The sequence below is a fragment of the Anser anser genome, assembly GCF_964211835.1.
Source record: "Anser anser genome assembly, chromosome: 1".
Taxonomy (NCBI): domain Eukaryota; kingdom Metazoa; phylum Chordata; class Aves; order Anseriformes; family Anatidae; genus Anser; species Anser anser.
Window position 1 is genome coordinate 173,476,580 of NC_139720.1, and position 18,712 is coordinate 173,495,291.

The following is an 18,712-nucleotide window of genomic DNA, read 5'->3' on the forward strand; positions in this document are numbered from 1 at the left end:
TCACTAATGGGGTTCCCCAGGGCTCCATTTTAGGGCCACTTCTCTTCACTATTTTCATAAATTAATTGGATGTAGGGCTAGAAGATATTCTGGGTAAGTTTGTAGATACTAAATTGAGAGGAGTTGTTGGTTCCATCAACAAGTTCCATCAACAAGGGTAGAGAGGCCTTGCAGAGACATCTTGACAAATTAGAGGGATGCCAATAACCAACAATAAGAAGTTTCACAAGAGCAAGTGCCAAATTCTGCACCTGTACAGAATGGGGGTCAAGATCCCTGTGGAAAGGGATCTCGAAGTTCTGGTGACCAGCAATGGGGTCCAAGGGAATGGCATGAAGCACTGTCAGGGAAGGTTCAGGTTGAGTATCAGGAAAAGGTTCTTCATGAGGAACGTAGATGGGCACTGTAATAGACTCCCTACTGAAGTGATCACGGCACTGAGCCTTCTGGAGTTCAAGAAGTGTTTGGACAACACTCTCATAAATATGGTTTGATTTTTGGATAATTCTGTGTGGAGCTAGGAGTTAGACTTTATGATCCTTGTGGGTCCCTTCCAATTCAGGATATTCTATGATTCTATGATTCTAAGTGAATATATCACACAACATGCAAGACAATTGAATAGAACAGAAAATGTCAGCCCAGCTTTAACAGAATGCATAATTAAGTACTTTCTTCTCTGTTTTCCTTCCTTTCCTAGCTGTACAAATAAAAAGGATTGGAAGAAGGAATTTTGTCCTAGTTTTTCTGTGTTATCAAAGTAGGGAGGAAAAGAAGAGAAATATAATCTCCTATGGCAGGCATATGAGATAGCAACAAAAGTGAAGAGGTCTAATTCTGATTTGGATTGTGTACTGGCTTGAAAGAATTTTGGTCCTCATCCTGACTCATTTTTTGGAACCAAGAGTATTATCCCCAGTTGTGTAATAGAAACAATTTGTTCCAGGGTCCTTAGCCAGTACTGTTCCAGAAACAAGACAAACTACAAAGCAATTCTCCCAGCACATTTGTCAAAACAATGTGATACATGCCCAAGTGTACTAGTAGCAGCAAAGCACTGATGATATTTCTAAAGCACCACTTAATTAAGTTGTTGCTCATGCAGTAAATACAACATCAGACTCCCAGGCCTGTCCTACTGTGGTGAGGGACACTAAAGGTACATAGCAAACATTGGAAAAAGGACATGCTTCAGGCATAATGAAGAAACCTGAAAAAATAAAATAAAATCCCAGGCAAATAATGAAACAAAAGGAACTTATGACATATAACTCTCTGAAATGCACTGGATCAAAAGTTATTTTTCTTTCATTTTATGTAACTGAAATTTCCAATGAAATTTTCTGCAGTAAAAGTGCAGTATTAATAATTATATACCAAGAAAAAGATTATAAAAATAAGTAAATAAGAAAGTAAATGAAGCTAAACTATACAAAAAAAAAAAAAAAAAGAAAGTATTTTTCTTCTAATTGTTATTTTTTTCCAAATATCTTTCATTTCCTCATATAAGAAACAGTCAAATTGTATTTACAAACAACTAATTGCCTCTTGCCGAGGCGATCGGCTCCGGGGCAGACGCATTATGCAGTGGAGCGGGGAATCGGGACAGGCAGGGCTTTTTTTCAACATCGAGGCCGCTCGAGGGAGCTGCCAGGACCCGGCAGCCCCCGCGAGGGAGGCTGATGAGGCGTAGGCGAAGCCAACAGCGCCCCCTCCCCGGCCGTTCAAAAGCAGCCCCTAGGGAGCGCGAGCGACCAGGAGCGCAGCGAACAGGGTTGGCAAACAGGACGTGGCGCGTCAGAAGGGTGGGGCGCGGTAGTTCGTGCAGGCAGGGTGAGCAGGGAGGGCAGAGAGGGCAGAGTTTCCCCCCCCCCCCATAAGAACAACATCTTTAACGGCTGTCGAACGCTAGCTAGGCTGCGATGGTCTTCACCAGGCAGGGCGCTCTCTCTAGAAAGTCTGTGGCCACCCAGACTGACCGCCTGCTCAACAATGCGGCAGTTCAGGTCTCTGGGTGCAGGGACTGTCTAAGACTGTTGCTGCCATCTGAGGGAGGCAGAGACACGGTGTGTGTGAGGTGCGAGCAGGTGGATGACCTGGTCCACCTGGTGGCAGAACTCAAAGAGGACGTGGAGAGGTTGAGGGCTATTAGGGAGTGTGAGCGGGAGATAGACTGGTGGAGTGACTCCCTGCAGGGCCTGAAGGAGAGGTACCGGGGTGAGACACCCCTAATGGGGATGGACCCCCTGCCCTGTCACTGTCAGGCAGAGGGAGGCGACCTAGGAGTTGAGGAGAGATGGAGACAGGTCCCTGCTCGACCTTGCAGGCAATGCCCCCCCCTACCGGCCCCACCTTCCCAGGTGCCATTACGTAACAGATTTGAGGCCCTGGAGCTTGACAGACCGGTGGGTGAGGACGAGGTAGAAAGTCTACCCAGGAGGATGCCTAGGGCGAGGAAGCCGACTCCACGCCTCAAGACTGCCTCCACCAAGAAAGACAGAAGGGTGATCGTAGTAGGCGACTCCCTTCTCAGGGGAACAGAGGGCCCTATTTGTCGAACTGACCCTACCCGTAGGGAAGCCTGCTGCCTCCCTGGGGCCAGGGTCAGGGATGTTGCCAGGAAGCTTCCCAACCTGGTTCGCCCCTCTGACTACTACCCTCTTTTGATAGTCCAGGCTGGCAGTGATGATATTGATGAGAGAAGCCTGAAGGCTATCAAACGGGACTTTAGGGGACTGGGACGGTTAGTGGATGGAGCGGGAGTACAGGTGGTGTTTTCATCTATCCCTGCAGTAGCAGGGAGGGGTACCGAGAGGACACGGAAAGCCCACCTGATTAGCACGTGGCTCAGAGGCTGGTGCCAACACAGAAATTTTGGGTTTTTTGACCATGGGGCGCTTTACTCGGCACCCGGCCTGATGGCCGCAGACGGGTCCCTATCTCTAAGGGGAAAACGGATCCTAGCCCAGGAGGTAGCAGGGCTCGTTGAGAGGGCTTTAAACTAGGAAAGAAGGGGGATGGGGCTGAAATTAGGCTTGTTAGAGCTGTGCCGGGGGAACAATGGCAGAGCCGGGGAAGAAGGCAATGGCCCGACTGAAGTGCATCTACACTAATGCATGCAGCATGGGTAACAAACAAGAGGAGCTGGAAGCCATCATGCAGCGGGATGGCTATGACTTGGTTGCCATCACGGAAACGTGGTGGGACCACTCTCATGACTGGAGTGCTGCAATGTCTGGCTATAGGCTCTTCAGAAGGGACAGGCAGCACAGAAGGGGTGGTGGTGTGGCTCTCTATATTAGAGAGTGTTTAGATGTTGAGGAACTTGAGGCTGGGAATGATAAGGTTGAGTCCCTATGGGTTAGGATCAGAGGGAAGGCCGACAAGGCAAGCATCCTGGTGGGGGTCTCTTATAAACCGCCGAACCAGGATGAGGAGATGGATGAGGAGTTCTACAGGCAGGTGGCAGAAGCCGCGAAATCGTCAGCGCTTGTTCTCGTGGGGGACTTCAACTTCCCAGACATATCCTGGAAGCACAACACAGCCCAGAGAAAGCAGTCTAGGAGGTTTCTGGAGAGCGTGGAAGATAGCTTCCTGACGCAGCTGGTTAGAGAGCCTACCAGGGGAGGTGCCCCGCTAGACCTTCTGTTCACAAACAGTGACGGACTGGTGGGAGATGTGGTGGTCGAGAGCTGTCTTGGGAAGAGTGACCACGAAATGGTAGAGTTCTCTATTCTTGGCGAAGTCAGGAAGGGGACCAGTAAAACTGCTGTCTTGGACTTCCGGAGGGCTGACTTTGAGCTGTTCAGGACACTGGTTGGCAGAGTCCCTTGGGAGGAGGTTCTGAAGGGCAAAGGAGTCCAGGAAGGCTGGGCACTCCTTAAGAAGGAAATCTTAATGGCTCAGGAGCGGTCTGTCCCCACGTGCCCAAAGACGAACTGACGCGGAACTAGACCGGCCTGGCTGAGCAGAGAGTTGTGGCTCGAGCTTAGGAGAAAAAGGAGGGTTTATAATCTTTGGAAAAGAGGGCGGGCTACTCAGGAGGACTATAAGGATGTTGCGAGGCTGTGCAGGGACAAAATTAGAAAGGCCAAAGTTCATCTGGAGCTCAGTCTGGCTACTGCCGTTAAAGAAAACAAAAAACGTTTTTACAAATACATCAACACAAAAAGGAGGACTAAGCAGAATCTCCATCCTTTACTGGATGCGGGGGGAAAATTAGTTACAAAAGATGAGGAAAAGGCTGAGGTGCTCAATGCTTTCTTTGCCTCAGTCTTTAGCGGCAAGAACGGTTGTTCTCTGGATACCCAGTACCCTGAGCTGGTGGAAGGGGATGGGGAGCAGGATGTGGCCCTCGCAATCCTTGAGGAAATGGTTGGCGACCTGCTACAGCACTTGAATGTATGCAAGTCAATGGGGCCGGATGGGATCCACCCGAGGGTACTGAGAGAACTGGCGGGGGAGCTGGCCAAGCCGCTTTCCATTATTTATCAGCAGTCCTGGCTATCAGGGGAGGTCCCAGTCGACTGGCAGCTAGCAAACGTGATGCCCATCTACAAGAAGGACCAGACGGTAGACCCGGGGAACTATAGGCCTGTTAGCTTGACCTCAGTGCCAGGGAAGCTCATGGAGAAGATTATCTTGAGTGTCATCACACGGCACTTGCAGGCCAACCAGGTGATCAGGCCCAGTCAGCATGGGTTTATGAAAGGTAGGTCCTGCTTGATGAACCTGATCTCCTTCTATGACCAAGTGACACGCTTGGTGGATGAGGGGAAGGCTGTGGGTGTGATCTACCTTGACTTCAGTAAGGCTTTTGACACCGTTTCCCACATTCTCCTCAAGAAACTGGCTGCTCGTGGCTTGGACTGGCGTACGCTTTGTTGGGTTAGAAACTGGCTGGATGGCCAGGCCCAAAGAGTTGTGGTGAATGGAGCCAAATCCAGTTGGAGGTCGGTTACTAGTGGAGTCCCCCAGGGCTCAGTACTGGGGCAGGTCCTCTTTAATATCTTTATCGATGACCTGGATGAGGGGATCGAGTGCACCCTCAGTAAGTTTGCAGATGACACCAAGTTAGGTGCGTGTGTTGATCTGCTCGAGGGCAGGAAGGCTCTGCAGGAGGATCTGGATAGGCTGGACCGATGGGCTGAGGTCAACTGCATGAAGTTCAACAAGGCCAAGTGCCGGGTCCTGCACATGGGGCGTAACAACCCCAAGCAGCGCTACAGGCTGGGAGATGAGTGGTTGGAAAGCTGCCTGGCAGAGAAGGACCTGGGAGTACTGGTTGATAGTCGGCTGAATATGAGCCAGCAGTGTGCTCAGGTGGCCAAGAAGGCCAACAGCATCCTGGCTTGCATAAGAAGCAGTGTGGCCAGCAGGTCTAAGGAGGTGATTGTCCCCCTGTACTCGGCTCTGGTGAGGCCGCACCTCGAGTACTGTGTTCAGTTTTGGGCCCCTCGCTACAAGAAGGACATGGAGATGCTCGAGAGAGTCCAGAGAAGGGCGACGAAGCTGGTGAGGGGTCTGGAGAACAAGTCTTATGAGGAGCGGCTGAGGGAGCTGGGGTTGCTTAGTCTGGAGAAGAGGAGGCTCAGGGGAGACCTCATCGCTCTCTACAGGTACCTTAAAGGAGGCTGTAGAGAGGTAGGGGTTGGTCTATTCTCCCATGTGCCTGGTGACAGGACGAGGGGGAATAGGCTAAAGTTGTGCCAGGGGAGGTTTAGGTTGGATGTTAGGAAGAACTTCTTTACTGAAAGGGTTGTTAGGCATTGGAATGGGCTGCCCAGGGAGGTGGTTGAGTCGCCATCCCTGGAGGTCTTTAAAAGACGTTTAGATGTAGCCCTTAGTGATATGGTTTCGTGTAGGACTTGTTAGTGTTAAGACAGAGGTTGGACTAGATGATCTTGGAGGTCTCTTCCAACCTAGACGATTCCGTGATTCTGTGATAATGCAATCAGGGAGATCTGAATAGTAACATGTTATTTATTTCTTTGTTTTGATAGACCTACTCAAAGAGATAAGGCATTCCAGATTTGCATTTACTGCCCTTTGAAACCTCTGAATCATAAATATACAGATATGAGAGAGATGGGGAAAAATAATTCATTTATGTTATTACCATTTTACGGTATTACCATTTAATTCTTTGCTGTGTGAGTTGTGGTGCAAAATAACAATTAATTAAAATATTAATAAGGACCGTACTCAAGGCTATATTGCTCTTTGAACGACTAATAATGGTTCAGTGGAAGAAAAAGTCCAGGTTCAGTGGAGGAAAATGTCCACTGTATTTGTTGTATTTCTCAGCTGCCAAGCTTATCTGAGTATAAAAAATGCAGTGGTTCTTTTTCTACAGCACTTTAGCAGGTAAAGGTTTGTCTCACTGTTCCACAACAGTGGTGATACAAATTGACACATTCATAGTCATGTCATTTAGACAGAAAATTCAGCATAGGTATGCCTGTCTATGTCTGTCTCCTCTTGGTTTCATATGTAGAGAGGTTGTAGAAGACTATATGCCATTAGTTTGGGGTTCTTCCTTTCAATTATCTGAAACAAAATGAAAATCAGAACAAATGGCTTTAGAAGTCAGTTTTAGAAGTCAGATATCCTTTTAAATATCTTTCCTGATAGTTTAAAGTATTTGATGGCATATAAGTACACCAGTTAATAATTCTGTGTTTTGTGTCCTTTATCCTCCATTGTGATAGAGGTGTTTTTTGGTCAACGAACAGCATAAACTTTTCACTTATCAAGTAATATTTTAGTAATTCTACATTCCAGTTTGATATCTTACATTTTTAATGACAGTGTATTTTAAATCTGGGTATCATTTTAGCCATAGGTATAGTTTTTCTTTGTCCACTGCTTGAAATCACATCAATTTGTTTCCTCCCATATCATCATCAAATTGTGAATTAAAATGTCTTCAGAAACCTGGATTCTGCAGGACTGAGAAAGGCCAGAAGAGTCACTGTATATAAAAGGACAATTTTTTCATGGATGAAGATGGTTATGAGAAGAGAAAATAATGATAATAATGATAATAATGATAATGATAATGATAATGATAATGATAATGATAATAATAATAATAATAATAATAATAATAATAAAGTAATAATAGTAATAAAAAAGTGGTGTTAATAGGGGGAAAGCCCTGCTAAGGAACTTCTGACAATCTATCCTTCCTGAAGAGTGGCCGACTTTGTAATTGCTACTAGGGAATGACGGTGGAACTGAACTGACAGTAGAAGTGGGAAAGAGTAGACATAGTAGAAATAGATGGCCTCAAGTGAAGGATGAGAAAGGAGAGGGAAGAAAGCATACAGAAGCTGAGACCCATATGTTTGGTGTTTGTTTTTGCTTTTGTTTGTTTTCCATAAGAGTACTGAACATTGATGTAGTTAAACACAGCTAAATATGCACTTTGTACTTTCCTAATGTTATTTTTACCTGTACAAGTATTTTTATTTTCTGTGTATGTGTGTATATATATACATATATTTTCCCAGAAATGTTGCATTTTTACTAATAGATTTTGTAGTTTCAGAAAGGTCTCTGTGGCGCAATGGGTTAGCGCATTCGGCTGTTAACCGAAAGGTTGGTGGTTCAAGCCCACCCAGGGACGTAGGTGTTTGTGTAAGGTTGGTGCTCTTTTGGGGTCCCTTAACAATCTGTGTTATTCTATGATGTCTGCTTAGATAATCTCTTTCTTCTGATTTATAGAAAAAAATGACATGTGCAATGTTTCGAGAAATATTGAGTGTTACATACCGTGTTTCTAAAATACTGAATGCAATCTGGCAAGTATAAATATTATAGCAGGTTCATCTTATAGTTTAAATTTATGTTATTTCATTGTATTGCTTAAACAAGTGCATCCATGAACCCAGTGATTAACAAAAAGAAGTATCCTATGCATCTGAAGCACGGATCAAAGCATTTCCCCAGACTGATACATTTATGGTACATTCAAGGTCTTGTTAAGAGCGAAAATTGAACATATATACGGATTAATTGTGGGCCTTATCAAAATCTTACTGATGCAACCAAAGTACAGCAAATGGTTACCAGGGTCACAAAATAATACTCTTAAACTTCTTATAGAAGAAAACTTTTCTCTACTCCTTTTCTCTGTTGTTATGCTCACGATTCCAGTGTCCCGAGTCCTAAGGTTGACACTTCTTCTGTTGGAGAGGTGATAGGTATCACAAATAGTAAAGGCATCCAGAGCTCTCAATGGGAGATTAATGCTGCTGAGGGATGGGGGTCACTGCTTCCTCAGTGATGCGTCTGCTTATTGCCATCCTTATATCTTTTCTGTTGCCATCTGCCTCCTGCTCATGGTATCCCAGAAGACTGAAAGTTGCCCAGCAGAGCCATTAACCTCGGCTAACACATTGCTGTGTGTTGAATGCAGTAGCCCCTCACAGCTAGGAAAAGCTCAGAGAAGCCCTGACACCCTGCAGTGTCACACAAATATAAAGCCTATGGCCTTCTACTGGTAAAGGCAAACATCACATTTACCGAACTACATTCAGGTCTCCATCTCTTTCCCTTTTTCTCTCCTTCCCTCTCTTCCTCTCTTTCGCTTGCTGTCTCCTTCACTCTTCCTTCTTCCCTCTTTCCCCTCTCCTCCATCTCCTTCTCCTACTCCTTCTTCTTTCTTTCTCTTTGACACCTTTCTTCTTGTTGTGGTTGTGGTGGTGGGTTTTCTTCCTCTTCCTCTTCCTCTTCCTCTTCCTCTTCCTCTTCCTCTTCCTCTTCCTCTTCCTCTTCCTCTTCCTCTTCCTCTTCCTCTTCCTCTTCCTCTTCCTCTTCCTCTTCCTCTTCCTCTTCCTCTTCCTCTTCCTCTTCCTCCTCCTCCTCCTCCTCCTCCTCCTCCTCCTCCTCCTCCTCCTCCTCCTCCTCCTCCTCCTCCTTCTTCTTCTTCTTCATCTTCTCCCTCTTCTTCTTCTTCTTCCTCTTCTTCTTTCTTCTTCCTTTTACTCCTATTCTTCCTCTTCATCCCATACTGATTTGAACAACCTGGTCTAGTGGAAGGTATTCCTGCCCATGGCAGGGAGGTTGGATTTAGATGACCTTTAAGGTCCCTTCCAATCCAAACCATTCTATGAATCTATGGTTTTGTAATTCTCTGTTGTCGAGTAGGAATTTATCTCAACATACAGCCTTTCTAGAAATTGTGGTTATAGATAGCACTTCCAATATCTCCTCTCTTCTAGAGAATCTATTTTCCTAATTATCTTTGAAACTGCTACCATCCTACTAAATATGGTTGAAAACAGACTTTTAGGTTAAGAGCTCAGTGGAGAGGGACAGACAGACAGGTAGATGTGTAAGCACATCTGTACATAAATTACACACGCTGCATTATGATTTGGTAAGTCTCAGTATCCTAGAGACCCATCTGAGGGAAAAAAAATCTGATACAGTGATCTTTAATAAATGCTAAGAGACAACTCATTTACTTACACCTTGTACAGCATTTTTTATATTAAACATTTAAACAATTAAACTTTGTTAAAAATACTCTTGAAGGTTTAAATTTTGAAAGTTTACATTTAAATTAAGGTGCCTATTAAAGCACATATGTTTTGTGTGTGTGCGGGTTTTTTAATTATTATTATTATTATTATCATTATTATTTTTTAATATATATGTACCATGTCTCACCATAAAGGATTATCTTGGAAAAGCCTTGTCTTATAAATAGCATCATCCTAAATCTACCAGTCTTTGTAATATCTTTAACAAGATTGATATATGAAATCATAATTAATGGCATTACCGAGCACGATGTACCAACTTTTATAACCATACTGTTATATACATTATACTTGGCTATTTGTAGTCATTTTTAGTATGCTTACTAGTCTTATGCTTTTGATGACTAATTTAATCTCTCAACATTGAAATCTTAGGCCACTTTACTCTCTGAGGAACTGCAGTGACTTTTCATCTGATATATTGTATAGCAGCTCCAGATGAAAAGGCAACGTTGCACTTACACTCCTTTATATCACCTATCTTCTGTAGAAAGTCTGGAACTCCTTCATGGAGATCTCTGCAGGATGATTTCAGACTTCCCTTTGAGGAATTTCAAAGATATTTCACCTTTTTTTTTTTTTTGATTCTTTCACCCATCTCACTGTTTGCTTGGGCAGTGCAGGTGGCAGGGTGGGGGAGCTCTATGTGTGCAAATGGCTGTGTGATGCATAGCTGCCTACCAGGTTTAAACACAACATTTATTTAGTGGAATAAAATGCTTTGCTGGAAGCCGAGAAATTTGTCTTTACTGCTCAGTTTCTTCCATAAATAAAGGAAGGAAAAAAAATAAATAAGTAAATAAATAAAATAACCACAGTAGCATTCAGTTTTTATTTCTTTAGGTACTGAGGATTTGACTTATTGGCTTTGCTGAATATGTTAATAGAGAACTGTTATAGTTAAAAATGACTTTCTGCTTGTCTTGGACTCCTGGGGTTGTAGAAATAAGGTCCCAATCAGCCAAATTTTCTTGCCCTAAGTACAGTTTTGACAATGTATTGAGCCAACAATCTATTCAGGATGGTCTGTAGTTTTTGCTCAGGACTTTAAATTGCTACAGAATTGACATGCTAACTCACATGTATTATGAAGAAAGCAGAGTCTCATATAGGAAATCAACAGCCATTACATTTAAGTAGGTACATAGCAGAATTATCTACATACTGCATTTTTACAATCAGCTTGTTCTCTTCTTCTCACATTGCTGGGAAACTTGGATACAACAAAGTATAAATAACAAAGATCACAATGAACTATGTATTGGAAATGCCCACCAACTGCCGCAGAATAAGAAAATTTTATACACATTTGAAACTTTACAGCTCCCAGATATAATTTCCAGGTTAGTGACCTTTGCTAACTGAATTTTGGGATCTGAATACCATGTCTTAATTCTATATCTATTTTTTATTATTACACAAGTCAAATCGCTGTTTGTCCAAATTTGTCTTCTAAAGAATACAATATAATTGATCATATTCTAATATTCATTTTCCTTTTGTAAAGATCACACTTCAAATTCCAGAAGCATTAAAAAGGTGAGAGTCTTACACACTTACAGAAACTTTCTTGTGGGAATGGATAAAATATGTTATTGGGAAGAAAGAACAAACAAACAAAAATTGTTCAAAATCTATTAAAATAGCCTAGATCAAGAGTAATAAGAATAGATCAAGAGTAATAAAAATATTCTTAGTTGTTTTTATAGCTTACTTTACTTAAAAACTTTTCTTAAGGAAAAATATAAGTTCTAAAGGCTTTCTTAAAAATAGGAAGGCATTTATTATGTTACCAATGTTTTTTCAGGATCTTTATAGAGTGTGGTTTTGTAATGGAGAGAGAAATCCAAACATTAGAGAATGTTCACCATTCACTGATTACCAGCCCAGAAGGGATCAGCAGAATATTTAGTAACTTCTGTACGATATGGGATTTCATTCAGTTGCTCTTGAATTGAACACCATAACTTATCTTTGTCTACAATATAGTGTCAGCAATTTTTCTTGGAGATTTCAGTCAGATATCATACCTGAGAAGGAAAGACTCTTATTAGAGACTGGAGTTGCAAAGACTTTTGAACTGCTTCTTGAAGTGCCCATCTTTATGTAATAGATAACTTTGGAGTGATAAATCACCAATTCCTACTAAGGATTCTGGAATAAGTTGCACAGCACTGTGGTAACCAGCCTTAGATGAACAGAAAATTACTGTATTTCTACTTACACTACTAAGAAACTTACTGCTTAAAAACTTGTTTCTGAAGTTTCTGTGGCATAGATTTCATTAATTTTATTTATGTATTTATTTATTTCAGTGCAGTGACTAGTTATATCAACATTTCAATTGAGCAAACTAATGTAGCTGTAGTTTAAGTACATATGTATATTTAAATGTGTATTTCACGTATTTTGATCAGCCCTAGTAATATATAGATATACAAGATCAATTCCATATTTAACAAGTTTTGGAACAAGCACAAGACTTTAAACTCATAAAATAGAGATTAGTTTTCTGGAGTTGCTCTTTCTGAGGAAAATGCATTAAAAAACAACATTTTGTAGGTCAGATATAAAAGGATTAATATTACTTAGTTAAATTACTAAGAAACATAGCTGAAACAAAAATTTTGAAAACAATACTTGAAATGAAACATACAAAATAAAATTCCTATTTGATTTCTTTAGCTGAAGCTCTTCCACAGTTTTATTATTTGGGATTAATCCAAAGCTGACTTTTCAGCTTCTGTATTTGGAAAGGTAAAAAAAAAACTACAAATACCCACAATAATAACATTTTAATCCAGGATAGCTTCAGGACATTAGAAGATCTTTTTAAGATTCTAGACACTGTGGTTAAGCTGTTGTGACAGCTGTTTCGAAAACCCTGGCACATCTAAATTCTATTCTTGATCTGGCCTTGAATCCAAGTTCTAATTTAAACATAAACTGGATTCTAACATCTTATTGACCCATCTTTTGACATGCCTGACTTCAGCTCAGTTTTGTTTTGTAACCACGTTTGTTTAAAATTCCCAGGGCTTTTAAACAAGAATTTGGTAATGACACTGGCTGTAGTAAAGCATGCACCATTTGGCTATGGTATTTTGGCCATATCTATGAAAAATATTTCCATCCCTTCAGCAAAATCATAATAACATACTCTCCTTTTTAAAACATACACATTTTTTTTACTGTATGTCACAAAAACATTGCAATATAGCATGGTTACACTGAGTACAACAAAAGCTTATGAAATTAAATTTTCATGTATCTTTTTCTCTGTTCAGGATTAAAGTGATATTGAACCTCAATATATTGTATTGGAGCAACACTTTTACAGCACAATGTGGAAAGTTCCAGTAATGAGTTCTTGTTCGTTTCAAGAAGACAGAGATGAGAGTCAAAGGTTTTTTCACTACACTATTTTGCATGTTTCTGTCAGCGCTCTGTGATGATTGAAACTTTTGTTCAAAATAGCTTCTTTTGCCTTTTCTGGACAAGAAGAACTCTTCAAATGATATCTAGAAAACAGGTAAGCTAATTAAAACTCTGAAAGGAAGATTTCCATAGCACTCTGCACTAGACACTGAGATACTGAAAAAGAAGCCAGCAATGCTTCAATCTGGAACTGTAATGAAGAGTGGCCCCTACATATTTTAGATAATTTATATAATTCTCTGAAGACTGACACTCTGAAGTCTCTTTTAAATCTGAAGAATCTTTTAACTCTATTTTACTAGAGAATTTACTAGAGAATTTACTAGAGAATTATTTTATTATATTTATTTTACTGAAAAATGTTCAGTAAAGCATGTTCTACCTTGGAAAAATATATACCTTTATTTCCAAGCCTGACTTGATCAAGTTTCATATCACTGTCGTTGAAGTTGTATAACTTACTTAAAATTTGTAGGTGAACCATATGCCAATTCAGAATACCACTCCATCATTTTATAGTTATTAAAAAACAAACAAACACACAAACAAAAAGTTATATGGGTACTTGAAAAAATATTTTTTTTTTTTTAAGTTTATCATCATATTGTCTGAATATTTCCTATAATAAGAAAAATTACAAGACTAGCAATCATAGAGATCTATTTCAAGTCTTGAATGGAATCCTTTCCTCTAACTGAAAGACTACTCACTTTTATACCTGTTTTGTCACTTGAGCCTGATTTCATCATATTACATTTTGAGTCACTTCACCTTTACCATCCTCATTTAACAATGCAGAATGTTACTTCCTTGATTCTGAGGTGAACAGGATCTTAGTTTGATCCCGTCACTGTCTGTAGAGGTTCAGATATTATTTTCCATGCATGTCAGCAATTTGTAGCCTCTCTCTCAGCAATTTGTGGCCTAAACAACTAACTATGCCTATATTGCTAATGGAAAGGGAGCCAGATGTTACTTAACCACTAGGGAATTGATATAACAAGCTAAAACTAGCTCAGCCCAGACCAGCTCAGCCAAGCTCTCACCATCCCGGAGACTGAAAAGTCAGTACAAGCCTTTTATTAGTAATGGAAATATATTTACTGAGAAGCATTTTCTTTTGTAAATATAGCTGAAACAGGTAGTGATTTCTGGGGGGTAACCTGCTGGAATGCAGCTCTGCAGAGAGGAACCTGGGAGTCCTAGTGGACAGCAGGCCTACGAGGAGTCAGCAATGTACCCTTGTGGCCAAGAAGGGCAACGGAATCCTGGGCTGCATTCGGAAGAGTGTTGCCAGCAGGTCAAGGGAGGTGATCCTCCTCTTCTACTCATCCCTGATGAGGCCTCACCTGGAGTATTGTGTCCAGTTCTAGGCTCCCCATTACAAGAGGGACATAGAACTACTGGAACGAATTCACAGGAAGGCTACAAAGATGACTAGAGCATGGGAGCAAATGTTGTACAAGAACAGGCTGAAAGAACTGGAACTGTTTAGTCTGGAAAAGAAAAGACTGAGGGGAGACCTCATCGATGTATATAAATATCTGAGGGGAGGGTGTCGAGAGGATAGAGCTAGTCTCTTTTCAGCTGTGTTTGGCAACAGGTGAGAGGCAATGGACACAAACTGAAGCACAGGAGGCTCCTGCTTAATATGAGCGGGCACTTCTTTACTGTGAGGGTGACAGAGCACTGGAACAGGTTGCCCAGAGAGGTTGTGGAGTCTCCTTCTCTGGAGGTATTCAGAACTCACTTGGATCCATCCTGTGCAACGTGTTCCAGGTGATCCTGCTCAGCAGGGGGGTTGGACTAGATGTCAGAGGTCCGTTCCAACCATGTCCATTCCGTGATTCTGTAATTTAATCAATAAAATCTTTAAAGATATCGCTAAAAAAAGTAGGTTCAATTTGATGCAGAGCATTTGGAGGCTTGATCTTAAGAATTTGTCTAGTCAGGTACCAGTGTCCTTATCAAATAGTAGATGTAAATATTTGGAGAAGTAGTTATAATCTGCATTACTGAATGAAAGCCTGGCACAAATAAAAAACATGAATTTTCATTTTCAGTATCTAAAGAGTACATTAAGATCAATTTCAAACTAATCAAGAACTCAAAGATTTATTTGGAAGCATTGGGTAAAAAGAAAAAAGAAGCGACTTTAGACAAATATTTTAAGTGTTGGAAAATACAAAAGGATTAAACTCTGTAGTAGCAATATAGTACATCATGTGTAAGTCTTAAATGTCTTTTGTTATGTGTCACTGTGTCGTATTGCTCTCATAGAGAAAGTGTCACAAGAATAGTGAAATACTCTATTTGAAGAAAAATGCCTTTGAAATTCCTCAAAGGGAAGTCTGAAATCATCCTGCAGAGATCTCCATGAAGGAGTTCCAGACTTTCTACAGAAGACAGGTGATATAAAGGAGTGTAAGTGCAACGTTGCCTTTTCATCTGGAGCTACTATACAATATATCAGATGAAAAGTCACTGCAGTTCCTCAGAGAGTAAAGTGGCCTAAGATTTCAATGTTGAGAGATTAAATTAGTCATCAAAAGCATAAGACTAGTAAGCATACTAAAAATGACTACAAATAGCCAAGTATAATGTATATAACAGTATGGTTATAAAAGTTGGTACATTGTGCTCGGTAATGCCATTAATTATGATTTCATATATCAATCTTGTTAAAGATATTACAAAGACTGGTAGATTTAGGATGATGCTATTTATAAGACAAGGCTTTTCCAAGATAATCCTTTATGGTGAGACATGGTACATATATATTAAAAAATAATAATGATAATAATAATAATAATAATTAAAAAACCCGCACACACACAAAACATATGTGCTTTAATAGGCACCTTAATTTAAATGTAAACTTTCAAAATTTAAACCTTCAAGAGTATTTTTAACAAAGTTTAATTGTTTAAATGTTTAATATAAAAAATGCTGTACAAGGTGTAAGTAAATGAGTTGTCTCTTAGCATTTATTAAAGATCACTGTATCAGATTTTTTTTCCCTCAGATGGGTCTCTAGGATACTGAGACTTACCAAATCATAATGCAGCGTGTGTAATTTATGTACAGATGTGCTTACACATCTACCTGTCTGTCTGTCCCTCTCCACTGAGCTCTTAACCTAAAAGTCTGTTTTCAACCATATTTAGTAGGATGGTAGCAGTTTCAAAGATAATTAGGAAAATAGATTCTCTAGAAGAGAGGAGATATTGGAAGTGCTATCTATAACCACAATTTCTAGAAAGGCTGTATGTTGAGATAAATTCCTACTCGACAACAGAGAATTACAAAACCATAGATTCATAGAATGGTTTGGATTGGAAGGGACCTTAAAGGTCATCTAAATCCAACCTCCCTGCCATGGGCAGGAATACCTTCCACTAGACCAGGTTGTTCAAATCAGTATGGGATGAAGAGGAAGAATAGGAGTAAAAGGAAGAAGAAAGAAGAAGAGGAAGAAGAAGAAGAAGAGGGAGAAGATGAAGAAGAAGAAGAAGGAGGAGGAGGAGGAGGAGGAGGAGGAGGAGGAGGAGGAGGAGGAGGAGGAGGAGGAAGAGGAAGAGGAAGAGGAAGAGGAAGAGGAAGAGGAAGAGGAAGAGGAAGAGGAAGAGGAAGAGGAAGAGGAAGAGGAAGAGGAAGAGGAAGAGGAAGAGGAAGAGGAAGAGGAAGAGGAAGAGGAAGAGGAAGAAAACCCACCACCACAACCACAACAAGAAGAAAGGTGTCAAAGAGAAAGAAAGAAGAAGGAGTAGGAGAAGGAGATGGAGGAGAGGGGAAAGAGGGAAGAAGGAAGAGTGAAGGAGACAGCAAGCGAAAGAGAGGAAGAGAGGGAAGGAGAGAAAAAGGGAAAGAGATGGAGACCTGAATGTAGTTCGGTAAATGTGATGTTTGCCTTTACCAGTAGAAGGCCATAGGCTTTATATTTGTGTGACACTGCAGGGTGTCAGGGCTTCTCTGAGCTTTTCCTAGCTGTGAGGGGCTACTGCATTCAACACACAGCAATGTGTTAGCCGAGGTTAATGGCTCTGCTGGGCAACTTTCAGTCTTCTGGGATACCATGAGCAGGAGGCAGATGGCAACAGAAAAGATATAAGGATGGCAATAAGCAGACGCATCACTGAGGAAGCAGTGACCCCCATCCCTCAGCAGCATTAATCTCCCATTGAGAGCTCTGGATGCCTTTACTATTTGTGATACCTATCACCTCTCCAACAGAAGAAGTGTCAACCTTAGGACTCGGGACACTGGAATCGTGAGCATAACAACAGAGAAAAGGAGTAGAGAAAAGTTTTCTTCTATAAGAAGTTTAAGAGTATTATTTTGTGACCCTGGTAACCATTTGCTGTACTTTGGTTGCATCAGTAAGATTTTGATAAGGCCCACAATTAATCCGTATATATGTTCAATTTTCGCTCTTAACAAGACCTTGAATGTACCATAAATGTATCAGTCTGGGGAAATGCTTTGATCCGTGCTTCAGATGCATAGGATACTTCTTTTTGTTAATCACTGGGTTCATGGATGCACTTGTTTAAGCAATACAATGAAATAACATAAATTTAAACTATAAGATGAACCTGCTATAATATTTATACTTGCCAGATTGCATTCAGTATTTTAGAAACACGGTATGTAACACTCAATATTTCTCGAAACATTGCACATGTCATTTTTTTCTATAAATCAGAAGAAAGAGATTATCTAAGCAGATATCATAGAATAACACAGATTGTTAAGGGACCCCAAAAGAGCACCAACCTTACACAAACACCTACGTCCCTGGGTGGGCTTGAACCACCAACCTTTCGGTTAACAGCCGAATGCGCTAACCCATTGCGCCACAGAGATCCTTATTAAGCCAATTTTAGCAATAATTTTTATTTATCTTAATTGGGTATTATGATAACTACTTAAAGCAGTGATGTGATCTATCTCATCATTCTGAAATTTGTCTGATCCACAATGTGAAAAATAGTTTGCTAGAAAAACACACTTTAAAATCGAATGCATTGAAAAAGTCATATTTTATGCTTACATATTTGGCTATTTGGCTTTTGTTTTTTTAAAACTTTGACCTTGTACTCTAAATTAATTTTAATTCATTTTTTTTGAAGCACACTTTATTTAGATTTTTATACAGCAGTACAGGTACATGGCAAAGGTACAAATTCCAAAGTAAACCTTTGTACGTGTATGAGTTCAAAAAGGATGAGTTCAAAGAGGATATATAGTCTTCAAGTCACACTAAAGGTGTCTCTTAGTACTCCAGTAGCATGATCAACAGTCACCGAGAATTAAGAAAATGAAGAATAATGAAGATGCAGTCTTTCCCTGTAAGGGGAAACAAGCAACAAACTCGTTATAATGCAATGAAAATGAAAAGTAGATAGTTTCTGGGAGGCAAAATGAATCACAGAATGCTTGGTGTTGCTAGAGTATTTTGTACATAGAAGATACATATAGGTATATTTTCTGTACATTTTATGCTATACAGCTCCAGTTCTCTTATGGACTCCAATTCTCTTTCCAACATTCTCTTGATATTTTGCACTTCAAGTGTATTTTTACAATCAAAATAGTCTTCGTAACTTCTGGGATATTCCCAGCACTGTTCTGTACATACACGTATAGTTCTCCGAATTTTTTTTTTTTTGGTCTTATTTTTTCTGCCACTACAGTAAATATCTCAAATGAATAAAAAGTGC

General features: G+C 40.5%; 1 protein-coding gene across 2 annotated transcripts in view; it reads left to right on the forward strand.

Moving 5' to 3' along the window:
* Positions 1 to 18,712, forward strand: part of PCDH9 (protocadherin 9) — an 803,467-nt gene that overhangs the window by 781,162 nt on the left and 3,593 nt on the right. The gene's annotated exons all lie outside the window — the stretch shown is intronic.